At 39.3% G+C, this 10,968-nt stretch overlaps 1 protein-coding gene and 1 long non-coding RNA gene across 2 annotated transcripts in view; one reads left to right on the forward strand and one right to left on the reverse strand.

The window, feature by feature from the left end:
• si:ch1073-358c10.1 (mitochondrial peptide methionine sulfoxide reductase) overlaps positions 1-1,083 on the forward strand; it is a 47,591-nt gene extending 46,508 nt beyond the window's left edge. The window contains exon 7 of the transcript XR_002918858.2: positions 1,063-1,083. The gene's annotated coding sequence lies outside the window, so the exon portion shown is untranslated. The remainder of the gene's footprint in view (positions 1-1,062) is intronic.
• The window catches only part of LOC112144190, a 64,493-nt gene that overhangs the window by 33,093 nt on the left and 20,432 nt on the right, over positions 1-10,968 (reverse strand). The window lies entirely within an intron of this gene.

Below are 10,968 nucleotides of genomic sequence, written 5' to 3' on the forward strand. Positions count from 1 at the left end.
TGTTTACAAGTAGACTGTTTTAAACACAATTTAGAATAGATCTATGAGTTTTATTATATTGCAAAGGGAATTCACACACACACACACACACACACACATATATATATAATTAAAGGAAAAGAAGGGCTAATGTCTGCCTGCAGTATTTTGATTAACCACCACAAGGTGGCGATATGCCTCAAAAAGAAAGAGCTTTTTTGATGTCACATTTAGAAGTTGTAATTACAGGTTTCACTCTTGCTTTTTCCTCTGTAGAAATACTTAAAATCCAGAAGTGAAAAGATGAAGAAGTTTTTATTATGTCTAAAACTGTGAGAAAATATGAACAGGGACTTGAATTAAAAAGAAATGAGACCAGTAGAGTTTTTATGTTTTTATTCATGTTTTTAGCTTTTAAAATAAGTTTGAATCAAAGCAAACTTTGTATATGTATAATATTCTGGCTTTATTTTGCAATACCTCGCTTTGAAACATTTATTTTGTGTATTTATCAATCTGTCAATCTGAAAAAAGGTTGGTGGCAGTTTTAACTTATGTCTGATTTTGTCAAACATTAAAGCATAATTTTAAAATATTTACAATAAAGAAATTGAAAAAAAAAGTCTGGTTACATACATTTGAACCCAAAATAGCCTATAGATCATTTACTCACATGAGTGAGGGAGAAAATACAAAGGAGTGACTCAGACACTTGCTCAAGGACCACTCATTCTGGCCTTTAGAGTGTGAAACTTAAAGCACTCATGTGTATTATGAGGTATTTTTCTCGAACCTCCTCCTCCTCACACATCAACAACAAAAGAAAAGTCCTGTTTTAAAATCTCACAACGCTGAGGCGTCTGTAGGCAGGCGCTCCTTTAAAATAAACACTCTGGTGTGCAATTCTATTTAAAAAATGAAAATCACACTCATGGTTACACTCCAGATACAAAGATGATATCAGGAAAAAGCTTTTTGGTCGACCGCAGTAGTGTGATTCAACCCGCTCTTGTTTTTCCCCCTCCCTCTCTTCTATCTTTCTTTCTCTGTGTGTATGTGTCACATCCTGACACCTGTGTGTAGGTGTGGACCAAGACACAGGTGCAGGTGCAACCTCTCCGGGCCTATTTTAGTATTGGGGCAGATATTTTTGCATGTGTCTGCATGCAGCAGCCGTGTGTGCGTACGTGCGTCCGTGTCAAGAGGCTGTGGCTTGCTTGATCGAACTGCTCTGGTATGTGGTTGGACCAGCAAGCTGTTTTCCAGTGCCTGCTTGTGCTTTGCATTCCGTTTGTTCTTCTCATACATGATAACCTTTCGGTGCACTGATATTACTTTCCTAGACTTTGAAGGGAGGATTGGAAAACAGCTTTGATTACAGTTTTTTTTGTTCCACTCAGATGGATTTAAACTGATAAAAATATTTAGAAGAAGTGCTTTTACTGTGTTCAGTTTAAAATGGGGGCATGGTACTCTCATATACCCATCTACACAGTAAGGCAAAGCAGCACAGGAACCAGGCTGTGTGTGCCCTTCAGACAGAGCCTATTGTCTGCAGATGGGCCTTTAATGGCCCCACAGCTGGCCACAAAGAGCATACCGCTCCAGCTCACTGCAATATCTCCCACTTGCCTGTAAAAAAAAGAGGCACACCATCACAGATACATATGCATCTACTCATATTCTTCCAGATTTGTGAGGCCTCTTGACGGAGGAAAATCATAGTTTTGCTGCAGCGTGGAGGGGGTGGGCTGGTTGTTTATCACAGGTACTCTGCACTCTTACACACTCTGGTACAAACACACACATCCCAACCACCACCTCCGACTCCGTCCTTCACCACCGCCTAATGCAAAAGGCAGCGCCCACGCAAAAGAAACAGACACCTTGCAGAAACGTGCACCCACGTAATTTTCTTGCACTGATCTGTTGTCTATTGTCGTCCTCGATTCACAGCAACATCTATGGCAGATATTTAGATGTAGATGGAGAGCATTTTCATGATAAACTGTGGTGAGAACAACACTCACGTTAACTCTGAGGCTTGTAAATTCATCTCAGGGTGATACGAGAGGTCGTGTGCAGGCTTTTGCAGATGCCAGATGTGTTTGCATCCCCTCTCGTGCTCACGCCTCCCCTCCCTCTGGTTCCTGCAGCGGCGCAGGGTCTCAATCAGAGCGCCAGGGCTCCAGGAACCAGAGCACAGCAGCCTCTCTGTGCAGCCCAGAGAAGCGCAGCCTTGTCTCGGCCGATGCATCTGCAGCCCGGGGGCAAGCTGGGGGAAGAGGGCAAACCCTGGTGCCCCCTGCACATTGCTTTCACTTGAGATGTGCTCTGTCAGCACAGCTTGACCCTTTAACTCTGCTGGGCTTGAGAGTAAAATTCAACCAGAGAGGCTCCTGCTTTCTTACAAGTTTATGTGTTATAATGTACTTTTTTGCCGAGAAAAAATGTTGCAAGATTCCGTTTTCTGCTCGGAATAGACTTGCATGGGGGTGGAGGGTAGCACGTTCTGCAGGGCCCGGTTGACTGCTAACTGGCCCACAGGCTTTCTGGCTGACGGCCCACTCAGTGACATTCTGCACCTGGGAGCCTGTGTGTTGTCAGCCATACTAGCTACAAGCTACCACCGCATGACACACAGGAAACACAGAAATAACTTCTCACTCTTTCTATCATCTTTGAGGTGAGCTGCTGTCAAAAAAAGGAGCTAAAGAGACAGGTTAGGAGGGATTGAATCCAGGAATGCTGCATGGAAAAGCACCATTAGCTGTTAAGAATAGAAAGCTAGAAAAGAAAGTGAAATAGGCCCTAGCACCTGCGCAGGAAAATTCACCGGCCTCAATTCAAACTGAACTTTCTGCATCCTCAAGCAGCTTCAGATAGAATCTCTAACCCAAACAGTGGAGGAGTTGAAGCCAAATATACAAAACGTCTTCTAATTTTTCTTTTATCTTCTTTGTCCATCTGCTTCTTGAGTCGTGTCAGCCTCACCTCACACAGCTGTGAGAGCCGAGTGACATTCAAACGTTGCCAACCAGCCCCTCGATTAGCGCTCTGCAGGGGAAAATATTGTGCAAGATTCAGGCTTTTAAGTGACGCTGTGCTGATGTTTCACTATTATGAGGAAAACAGGACACACACACACACGTCATGCGTCTGCATTGCAACATGCACTAACTTTGTTTTCTACATGCTTGCCACAGCTGGCTAATTTCTGCCAACGGTGCAGATTAAAACTTCCGTTCAGTTTTCTGATATGATCTATTTCTGTCTAGAAGAGGCAGAAAGTGAAGAAGAAAGAGAATAATTAAATGTGAAACGCAAAGGAGTTGATGGAGGGAGAGGAAAAGAAAAGGGAGGAGGGATGGTGCTCGCTGCACCAGGAGGAAGCTGGGTCTGATGCCTCTCCATGCAGCTGCTCCCAAACACCCACACTCTTCCTGTTGGAGTGTGTGTGCGTGCACTCGCGTGTGTGACGGTGAGAGTGATGACGTTTTGTGTAAGAGGTTGGTGTTTTACTTTCACAGATTGAAAGTGAGTCAATTTCTCCGATTAAACACCCTTTTAAGTCCCACTCCAATTATCTTTTGATCTATTGTAATTTTTTTTATGATGGCTATGCTGTTTTTAAGCAAAATTAGAAAAATGTTTAATTTCTAGGACATAATTTCTGCAGTAATTCATTAGAAATTCACCTCTGAGTTGTGGGCGGGGCTGTTGGCGTGGAGTTAGCCTGTCCTGATTTCCCATCATCCCTTTGTTTACACTCTCTCCTGCTAGCTTACAACCCTTCACACTCCCAATCTGACAAAAGACTATGGTCATGTATCCCAAAATGCTGTTGTACGGTGACATAAAGGAAAGTTTTTTTAAGAACTTTGGCAAGTGGTTGCGCAATGGGTAGGCGGCAGTCGCATTTTTACACGCTGTTCGGTAACTGCAGAAGTTTAAGAAAAAGTGAAAATTCTACCAACCGGATGATTTTTCACCAAAAGTTGAAATTGGTCGGTGGCCATCCAGGCACATTTCTAGGACGCGCAGTGGCAGTCCATCGAGGATGATGCCTTCACAAAATCAGGTGACAGCTGGACAGACGGTCAAAGCCGGAATCGCCAGCCGGCAGCAGCTCTTACTGGACGATGTGTAAATCTCCTGATGGGGACCATCCATATAAAGTGCCATCAGCTTCTTGGTAGCGTGAGGGCGTATATAAAGTGGGCCATTCTGGACACTTGATGGCCACATCTATATTCGTGACTACACTAACGATTTTCAAAAAAGTCCAGCAGCAGCATGAAGATTCGCCCAATGCCTCCACATCGCAGTGGTCGTCGTATTTGTGGCCATAGCAATAAATATCGAGCAATACTGAAACTATCCAACTGTACAGTTTTAAGCCAGATTCCATCTCGGATGAGTGAAGCAAAGATGTACATGGATCTATTTGTCTGCAAGTGGATGCATCAATATGCATCGGGGCAGGGAGGTTATGGCTCTTCGATTGTAGCTCCTATGTCTATGCTACAGGATTTTCCAAGTCATTTTTTCATCTGCTCCTGATTCACAACAATTTGAATAAAGAAATACTCAGAAATGTAATTTTAAGCTTGATTTTATTCATTTTTGTCCTCCATCATAAGGGAAAATGTGACAAGAACACTTTAGAAACCCAGTTTTCATTGGAGTGGGTCTTTAATAATATTCAAGACTATTTTAAAACTAGATATATAAGATTACTGGTGATAGTGCAAATGTAAATGCCGTAAGCTGAACGTGGCTGCCAAAGATGCTGATAGCGAAAAAAGCTTAAACTGATGGCAAAAAATGCTGAAGCTGAAAGTTTGCTAAAATATTAGCTAAAAGCTAAAAAAAAAAAATGGAAAAATTACTTAAATATTAGCTAATTTTAAAATTTGCTTAAAGAACTTTAAAAATGTATAATTTTGACAAAACATCTAACATTACATTAAAATATTAGCTAATCTTTAAATTAGCCACACAAAAAATTGGAAAAATGTCTAATTTTGCAGCTAGTATCATGATAGAATATTAGCTGAACTCAAAATTTGCCTAAAGAACTTGAAAAATGTCAAAAACAGCTAGCATGATGCTAAAATAATAGCTAAACGACAAAATAACATTTAAAGTGTTAAATTTTCAAGATTAGCCAAAAAGGCTAGCATGTTGCTTAAATTTTAGCTAAACTAAAAAAAATTCTAAAAATGTCTAAATTAGCCAAAAACAACTAGAATGTTGCTAAATATTTGCTAAATTTAAAGTTTGCTTAAAAAATCTGGAACAAATTATGTCTATATTAGCCAAAACAACTAGCATGGTGCTAAAATATTAGCTAAACTCCAAATGTGCCTAAAGAACAGCTAGCATGTTGCTACAATAAAAGATAAATTCCAAATTACCCTAAAATATAATAATGGCTGAACATTTACAATTTTGAATGGTGTCTCTAGCTAAAAGAGGCCTCTATGTGGAAGTGCAAAGAGTTTTTAAAGGATTTAAGCAATTTCTCATTAATTTCCAATGGGGCATTTTGTCTAAAATTTCCCAAACTATAAAGCCTTATAATAGCGGTTTTGACAATATTTCCAAAAGGATTGCTTGAATGCTCTGAAGCATTCACACAATAAAACATCTAAATGAGCCCTCCCATAAAGGAGTGGAGAAACACAGCGGGTACTTAAGGAACTCTTGCAAAACAGTTTGCCGGTTTTCCTGCAGCTCCTCCTGTATGGTTGAGCTCGTTGGTTCTCTTTTCAAACAAACGCTGCCCTCAAAAAACATCCGCTGGTGGAAATGCTAGCCGTCACTCAGTGAATGGAAAGGTTTGAGGTGAGAATGTGGCCACAATAAGGTGTCAACAGGGTGTCAATTGTTTGTGCGATCAATGCATGTGTGGCGCCATTGTAAGTTTCCAGTACAATGAAAGGTAAAAAAGGCTTATTTCAAAAGCCACATTACTGCTGTCACCGACACTTTTTCTTTAACACTTTAACGCCTGACTGGCAATGTGCACCTTAAAGCAAACATTTTCTTGCACTCCTTCAGGCATCTAAGATGCTTTTTTTCAAAAAGTTGCATGAAAATTGAAATTACAAATTTAAACCCGTATGGTCAGCAAAAACACATGTATTCCAGCTGTTAATAATACTAAATTATGCCCTTGTGATTAAATAATACCATTAGATATCAAATTAAATCTTGGTTTTAAGTGTGTTGTTTTCCTAAGTCATAAGACCAGCTGCAGCCTCCTCTGAAAGGGAGAGCTTTGTTTTAGATCAAAATGAAGTGAAGAAATCTTACCCAACTAAACACATTAAATTTTCATAAAGACAACATTGTCAGCTCAGCCGCAAACTGTTTATCCAAGTGTGTAAAGCAAAGCCTGCAAGTCATCTGATCAAATGTTGCGCCAGAAGCTGAGAATTGGATTTCACGGGGATGACTGGAGGAGGGGGGGGCATCTTATCATTGCATATCTCCTCTCAAGGTGACAATGCTTTGCACACAGAGGTGAAATAAGATGAATTTTTTTGTAAGAATTTCTTACTCAGACAGGTCTGTTACATTTACCCTTCACTTAAAACCCATTACAAAATGAAAATGTTATTTTGATAGTGGACATATATGAATAAAATTAATGCATTTCTGAATATTTCTTTATCCGAATCTTGGTGAATCAGGAGCAGATAAAAAAATGCTGTTTGAAAAAGCTTAAGGTTGTTACATAAAATCTACAATCGGCAGGTCACAAGCCCGACGCTCCGCTCCATTCCATTGCATCCACTTGTAGACGACTACATCTATTTTTGTTTTCTCCATCTGAGCTGGTATCTGGTTCAAAACTGTGTGGCTGGATAGATCTGATATTGCTCAATTTTTTTATGTTAATTTTAATGTTAGCTTGGGGTTGTGAGAGGTTGTAACTGAGGATGATGGGAACTGAGTGCAGGCTTACTTCTGTGCCAATAACTCAAAGGCGAATTTCTAATGAACTCCTGCCGCTCTGCAGGAACTATGTTGTCAAAAATTTGATTCTGGATCAAAAAGGCATCAAAAGACTCAAAGTTGGAATTCAAAAGCAACAACGGTTGCATGAAGTTGCTGTTGAGTTGTCAGAAAAGGTGTGAAATCTTGCAGAGAATGTATCCGTGCTTGGTGTTGCTTGAGCAAGCTAACATTAGCAACACTTTGTCATTACGTCACAGACTGATTAAGAAGAAGCCATAAAAAGGTTGACGTATGCCTGTTAGAAATTTCAGCTTAAAGTCAATTTTCCTAACTGATGTTTTTGTTTGGCCTCTGACTTTACAATATTGTTAACTTACGAAAATATCCATCTTGAAATGATCAAAAAGATTTAGCAAGTTTGGTCACCAAAGTCATTTGTTTAGTACAAACAGTACAACTTATTCTAAAAGAAGAAGAAAGTATGAACTAAAAACTGTGTTTTAGACCACAAATGGTTATTTTAATAAAATATTTCCTTTAAAAAGTTGGGGAAATGAATGCCTGTGAGTAGATAAAGATGTTCATTTAGTCAGCAATAATGGGACATTTTTTTTTTTTTTGTCTAAAAGCAATTGGTTATAGCTGCTAGACGGATTTTAAAACGGGTGTGTAAATCAAATTTGACCTAACCAGAATGATAACTCTAAGATGAAAATACCTTATTTATACCTCCTTACTCAAGTTTTACAAAAGAATTTGTTACATTTCTGAATAAACTTCTAGTATTATAAAGACATATTTCATTGTGATGCTAAAAAAAATGGTAAGTTTCAGCGGCGGCGAAGGCTCATCCTTGTGCGTCAGTCTGTTTACAGACCTTTCAACTGCAAAATGTTAGAGCCAGGTGTGATGTTTTCCAGTTACATGTCTGTTGCTGGGTGGAAATATAACACCACTGTAGTTAAAAACTTTAGTGAGCAGCCGAGTAGAAAAGTCTGATAAAGGATTCTAAGCTTCCAAATAATCCAAAAATATTGAAACAACAAAATAGGCCTTATGAAGTCATAGATATTTCTATTAATGCACTTTTTGGTGTGTTTGCATTGAGTATTTACCAAAACTTTATACTAAAGCTTTAATTTCTTTTGTAAAACTAGCATGTTTTACAGTTTTGCTTTACAAGAATGATCTGTTCTTGCAGATTTAAAGCTTTCTGGACTTTTCATACTTCAAAAGTGTTCACTGATGTTTCTGCAGTTATTCTGAGATGTATTTTGTAGATATGTCACCAAATTTATCAGGAAGGTGTTAATTTTCTTTCTGATTTCATGTCGTGGCCTAAAGTAAATCAATTTCTGAAGCGTTTTCCTAAACGCTGAAGATACCTTTGATGTTAAGTTCGTCACGACTGACTTCTTCTGCATCATTTCTGCGAATTTTGATCTGTCTTTGTCTTCCTCATTGACTTCTTTGTCTATTTCACGCTTTCTACCTTTTCTCTTGGGGCTGTAGAAGATGAGTACAAGACAAGAGGAGAGTGTGAGCTGTGGTGAGCCACAGACCAAAATAACTGGTACTTTTTTTTCTTTTTTATAAAAACACATGTGCATCCACCCACACACAAAGTCACACATGTGTGCACTGCTTCTCACATGCACACAAGTCCCTTTTACATGAGGATCCCAGGAGGATTGCTGGATATGTTTGAACTATCCAGTCAATATGTGTGTCCTAAAATTACACTTTCAGATGAATCTATCATCTATTTTGGAGCCAAATATTTTGTTATTTTGAATCCATTTTGCTCCATCTGTCTGACTTTCCCTCCCGGCCCCCGTTCCCCCTCTGTGGTGACAGATCCTGCAGCCTCCCTGTCAAACTGGCATAGTGGCATCATTCTAAAACTGGTATTAGGCATTTCCTGCTGTGTCCGTTGGTGGGTGTAAGAGTGCACGCGCGGGTGTGTGTGTCAGCGTGCATGTGTGTGTGTCGGGGCGGAACGCACCTGGTCGGCGCAGCTGTGGGGATCCAGGCAGGGGGGAGAACAGAGAAGAGAGAGGGAAAATGGAGATGGAGGGATGAGAGGAGACGTAAAGGGGGCCCTGTGTGCCGCACTGGGGACCAGATAATATTCTAAAAAATATATAACGTTGTATTCACCGTTCATATTTATGAATTTAAGCATGATATCACATTTGTGATCAATATCGTTTTACTATTATTATTTTTATTAAATTCCTGCTCGGGAAACTGATTCATAATTTGAATAATCTTTATTTAAAGTCCCTCATGACATTTTTTTTTCATTTTAAAAAAAAACATGTTCCGAGTAGTGTTTTAATTATGATTATGAAGTTTTTAACCAAAATCCCACAACCTAAATGTCTTAAAAAGCCATTTTTAATGTTGATCTGAAGACTCCTTTTCTAAAATCTCCTCTGAGGGGGCGTGGCTTTTGGTGTGATAAGAAGAAAATTAGGCTTAAAATTGCATTTCTGAGTATTACTTTATTGAAATCATTATGAATCAGAAGAAGATGAAAAAAATTGTTTAAAAAATTATTTTTAGCTCCTTGTTCTGCTCCATTCTTCTGATACATCTGTGGGCGACTAGATCCATCTATGTCTTTGTTTTCCACTTCTAAACTAGAGGTGGTTATTATCAAGAGTCTGGCAATATGATATGTATCACGATATATCTCAAGAGTATGACTTCTGTAGATCTGCTTAAAGAGGCTCAGTGTGCTGCCAACTTGGAGTCAGAGGTTTAGGTGAAAAACAAAAGTAAGACGCTGAAGGATGCTCATAAATAATTATATAAATATCATGTCAACATTTAAATCGATACCAGTATTGCCAAAGGAAATATCGCGATATATCACTAAATCGATTTTTCCCTACATCCTTAGTCTAAGCTGTACAGCTGGATAGCTCCAATAATGCTCGCCATTTTTGTTGCATTTTGGAGCTGTGAGCAAGTGGAAGAGTATGCAAAGAAAGGGATGATGGGAAATGAGGGCAGACTTACTCAGTGCTAACAGTCGAACCCAAAACTCAGAGGTAAATTTTTGCCGCTCTGCAGAGAATATCTAGATTTTTGTTAAAAATGGCAAAATCGTAGTTAAAAAAACACTCAAAATGGTTAAAAATTGATCAAAAAATAATTGGAATGGGACTTCAAATTGTATTTAATTGGAGAAATTGGAGATTCCCTTATAAAATGCTGAAAATGAAAAACTTGGTCACATAGCGGTTAAAATAACAAAAATAAAACAGGATTATGTCATCTCTACAGTCTCAAATTCATCATCCATTCATCATCCATACATAAATGCAGTTCCTGTGATCCTCTGCAGAGGGAGCAAGGAATCCTGGAGGGAAAAAGATGCAGAAGTGCCGTGATAGTGGCAGATTTCAGTGCAGATGGAGAGCACATACAAATAGGGCTGATGAAAAAAAGAAGGGGAAACCACCATGGAACCCACACAACGAGGAAACACAGATAAATGCTCCTGCTTGCTCTCTACAGAGTGCAGAACTTTTTCTTCAGGATGTGGCATCAAATGTGCTTGCACGCTCGCCGACTTACAGCTGGATGTCCGAGGAGCAGCCTGCACCAGAAAGGCAAACCGATCAAGTCAAAGATCAAGCCGCAGAAAGCAGCAACACAGGAAGCACGAGGGTGACGCCACTGTTGCATGTTAACGCATTTAAACAGCAATCCAAATATTCACCAGGGTTACGGCTCCTGACCCATTGATTCAGATGGACTGATAAATATATCACAGGCTTTCTGTCGTTCTTATTCTCTAATAATCTATCAAAGAGCAACAGAAAATATTGTGACTGAGTGATGGTTTCACTGATGCTTTTGAAAGAAAAGGCCTTTAATGCAACGTTTCTTTATGTTGTGGCATCACATCTGTCTTTGACCTTTTTAGCTTTAATCTCTAATATTCGCTCTAAAGGATGCCACCTTAAACAGTTCGGCAGTAAATTCTAAAAATAGCAATTTGTAAAT

This window comes from Oryzias melastigma, linkage group LG22 (genome assembly GCF_002922805.2).
Source record: "Oryzias melastigma strain HK-1 linkage group LG22, ASM292280v2, whole genome shotgun sequence".
Taxonomy (NCBI): domain Eukaryota; kingdom Metazoa; phylum Chordata; class Actinopteri; order Beloniformes; family Adrianichthyidae; genus Oryzias; species Oryzias melastigma.